Here is a 4592-nt window from a genome sequence, read left to right on the forward strand (position 1 = left end):
GGACTAATACAGAAAAATGTTTAACATAATTGTACATGAATAACCTATATTAGATCACTTGCTTTTAAGGGGAGGTGATGGGGAAGTGAGGGAGGGAGAAAAATGTAGAACTCAAAATATTTTTAAAAATGAATGTTGAAAATTTTTACATGTCATTACAAAAAAAATTTAAAAACTCAGTAACTATCCATTCTCTCCTTCCCTTATAAGAAGGTGAGTAAAACTACTACTTACTTCCCTATTTGTAGTATCAATAATATCACCTCTAATCTCTACCACAACTATCATCTAGATTTCTTCACCCACCCAGAGAGCCATTCCTTATACCAAATAAATGTTTTTTTAGATTTTTCAAGGCAATGCGGTTAAGTGTCTTGCCCAAGGCCATTGCTCTATTCACTGCATCACCTAGCCGCCCCCAAATAAATTTTTTTTAAAAAGAAAAGAAAAATGGGAAAGGTAGGCCAGAGTCAAGATGGCAGAGTCAGAGCCAAAATTTTTTCCTGATTCTTCCAGCACACTCCAAAACCTAGGAAAAGAGCCAAACCAAATTCTGATTGATAAAGCTAAGAAAAAGTCACAATGAATCATTTTCAAACCCAGGGTGTCTTGGGAAGATGGAGAGGACTGCAGACACTGGGGTGGGGGTGACCAGGAGCACACTGCAACCACAGAGTTGACAAAACAAGTGGATGGCAGAATGTTGGGTAACAGACTGGAACTTGGGCATGGGAAGGGAAATGAATTCCCGGGCAAAATGGGATCCCTGTACTAGCACTGGGCACAGAAATGGGTGCCATCTGGCAACTCTATCACTAGTTATTCTATACTGGATGGAGAGGAACAGCTGCAGTTATGAGAGATTAGGGGCTATACAGGTGTATGTAGCTCTGAGAACAAGTGTGGGAATTCAGTTCTAACCTTGTTCCATGGATAAGCCTACAAAGGCGAGAGACCAAAGCCAAGAAGGGTCGGGGCAAGCTGTTCAGGAACTTCTCAGTATGCTGTAACTGAATCCAAAATCATGCTTGGTCATGAACTCTTCCCTATCCAAAGATCTAACAGGTAATTTCCTCCATGGTCACTGATTTGCTTATGGTTATTAATCTTTTGGGTTTTTTCTACTTACTATTTTATTTTTTAATTTAATATTTATTCTCATTTTGTACAAATGTTTTTTATACATTAATATTATATTCTTGTTTAAGAGTAACCAAAATACCCCTCCCCCATATAGACTTGCTTGAGCCCCCCCCATATAAACTCGCTTGAGCAATAAAGTAAAGGGGAGAGAAGAAAATTAAAATTAAAAAAATAATAGTAATAATTGTAGGTATGGCCAGGTGGCGCAATCGATGGAGCACCGGCCCTGGATCCATGAGCACCCGAGCCCACATCCGGTGCCATACACCCAACAATCACCCAGCCATGTGACATGCAAGCCACCCGAAACCCACTGCCCTGCAAAAACCAAAAGAAAAAAAAAAAGACCCAAAATAAAATAAAATAGTAATAATAGTAAGGGGTGGCTGGGTGGCGGACAGAGCATTGGCCCTTGAGCCAGGAGCACCCAGGTCCAAATCTGGCCTCAGACACCCAACAATCACCCCGCTATGTGGCCCCAGGCAGGCCACCCAGCCCCATTTGCCCTGCACCCCCCAAAATAATAATAATAATAATAATAATAATAATAATAATAATAAATGTGATTCAGTCTTTGTTCCAATACCACCAACTCTGTCGTGGGTGGATCACATTCTTTATAAGTCCATCACAAAAGTTACTTCCATATTTTTCCACTGTTACCATTGCTGATCACAACTCCCTCCTTTCATATTTCTCCACTACCATGTACTATATTTTCTCTCTCCTTTCACTCTGACTCTGCTGTAGGGTAGCTGAGTGGCACATCAGACATATCCCTGGTCCTGGGGCCAAGAGGCCCCGAGCCTCCATACCACCCCTTAGGCCCAGCATCCACCTGGCCCTATGGCCCCAGACAGGTCTTCCAATCCCAGCCCCTTGCAAGAAGTAAAAAAGAAAATGTGTTATATCTGACCACTCTCCCCCCATAGTCCATCCTCTCCTCCATCACTCACATCACCCCCCCTTCCCCCTGTCTCCCCCCTTCTTACTCCAGATGCCTATACCCCATTGAGTATATATGCTGTTTCCTTTCCTAGCCACCTCTGATGAGAGTGAAGATTCCCTCATTCCACCTTGCCTTCCCCCTTCCATATCATTGCAATAGCTCATTGTAATAAAGAAAAATCTTATTATATGAAATATCTTGGCCTATTCCCCCTCTCCTTTTTCTTTCTCCCATTATATTTCCCTTTTTTCTATTGACTCCATTTTTACATCATATTTTTTCTTCAAATTCAGCTTTCTTCTGTGTTTCAACTATAAAAGCTCCCTCTACCTGCTCTATTAACTGAGAAGGTTCATATGAGTATTATCAGTGTCATTTTTCTATGCAGGAATACATGCAGTTCATCATCATTAAGTCCCTCATATTTTCCCCCTCTCCTCCAATCTCTATGCTTCACCTGAGTCCTGTATCTGAAGATCAAACCTTCTGTTCAGCTCTGGCCATTCCAAAAGGAACCTTTGAAATTCCCCTGGTTCATTGAAAGTCCATCTTTTTTCCCTAGAAGAGGACATTCAGCCTTGCTGGATAGTTCATTCTTGGCTGCATTCTAAGCTCATTTGCCTTTCGGTATATTATATTCCAAGCCCTATGAGCTTCCAATGTAGTTGCTGCTAAGTCCTGTGTGATCCTGACTGCAGGTCCACAGTATTTGAACTGTGTCCTTCTGGCTGCTTGTAATATTTTCTCTTTGACTTGGGAATTTTGGAATTTGGCTATAATATTCCTAGGGGTTGTTTTTTTGGAATCTCTTTCTCGGGGGATCTGTGGATTCTCTCCATTTCTATTTTGCCCTCTGCTTCTAGAATATCAGGGCAATTTTCCTGTAGTAATTCTTTGAAAATGATGTCAAGGCTCTTTTCCTGATCATGACTTTCAGGTATTCCAATAATTTTAAAATTATCTTTCCTAAGTCTGTTTTCCATATCAGTTGTTTTTTCAATGAGATGTTTCACATTTTCTTCTAATTTTTCATTCTTTTGGTTTTGAAGTATTGATTCCTGGTTTCTTGTAAATTCATCCATCTCCCTGAGTTCTATTCTTTGTCTGAAGGATTTGTTCTCCTCCAAGAGTTTTCTTATCTCCTTTTCCATCTGGCCAATTTTGCTTTTTTAAAGCATTCTTCTCCTTGATAACTTTTCGAACTGTTTTGTCCATTTGACCTATGCTAGTTTTTAACATGTGATTTTCTTCAGCATTTTTTTGGATTTCCTTGACTAGGCTGCTGACTTCATTTTCATGTTTTTCCTACATCTCTCTCATTTCTTTTCCCAGTTTTTCTTCTAACTCACTCATTTGGTTTTCAGTCTTTTTTGAGCTCTGTCATACCCTGAGCCCAATTTTTGTTTTTCTTGGAGTCTTTAGATGCAGGAGCTTGTGCTTCCTCATCTTCAAACTGAGTATTTTGAACCTTCTTGGGCTTATATGAAAAATATTTCTCAATGGTGTTCTTGTTTCTCTGCTTGTTCATTTTTCCAGCCTGAGCCTGATTTTGGGGTGCTCCCTGAGCTTTTGTGACACTCCCACAAGGGTCTCAGTGTGTGAGCCTCTGTACTCCCTCCTGGTCTGTGAATGAGCAATAGCACCCCACCCCCACCATGGGGTTGAGGTGGAGGGGGCCCTGCTGTTCTATTGGGGGGGCTAGACTGTGATCAGGATCTGAATGTGGTCAGAACCCCAGAGTCCTGTTCCAGGGGTAGAGGACAGAGCTTGCCAATCTCTCTCTTCACTCCCCTCCCTAGGTTCAATGGACTCATGCCCTGGGGGCTCCTGCTTACTGGCTCTGCCTGCTTCTGTTACTGGAACTCTGCTGCTCTGTCTCTCTGTGTGCCCTGAGGGCTGGGCTTCACATTCTCACTCTGGCAGAGGTCCCACAGCTGTTCCCCCAATTTGTGCCTGGTGCTCCCCAGGGCACAAGTCAGGAAACTCCCCCACTGCTGTGAGCCATGGCTCCCTGCACCCTGGGGCTGCTTCTGGGAGGCTGAAGTTCTTTTGCTCTGGCGGGCCACCCCTCTGGTGGCCTGCCCCTCTGACCCCGGAGAGCGGAGCCTTTCTGCTCTTTTCCAGGTTACTTTGAGTAGGAGAACTGCCTCATTGGGTCCCTCTGTGGGTTCCGTCTCTCGAAAATTTAGTTAGAGTCCTTAGCTTATAAGTTTTATGAGAGAGTGCCTAAGACATGACCCGTTCTTGTCACCATCTTGGCTCCAATTATTAATCTTTATATTTAAATCACATATGTATTTTGAGCTTATTTGAAATGTAAGTGAAGGGTGCTGCTCTGTGTCCAATTTCAACCAGATTCCATCCTAGTTTTCTGGCAATTTTTGTCAAATAGTGAGTTATTGCCCCAATAGCTGGAAAATTGAGTATCATACACTAAAGCTGTATTCCTTTTCATATGTTGTGTACCTAATCCATTCCAATGATTGACTCCTCCATTTAT

The sequence above is a fragment of the Macrotis lagotis genome, chromosome 2, assembly GCF_037893015.1.
Source record: "Macrotis lagotis isolate mMagLag1 chromosome 2, bilby.v1.9.chrom.fasta, whole genome shotgun sequence".
NCBI lineage: Eukaryota > Metazoa > Chordata > Mammalia > Peramelemorphia > Peramelidae > Macrotis > Macrotis lagotis.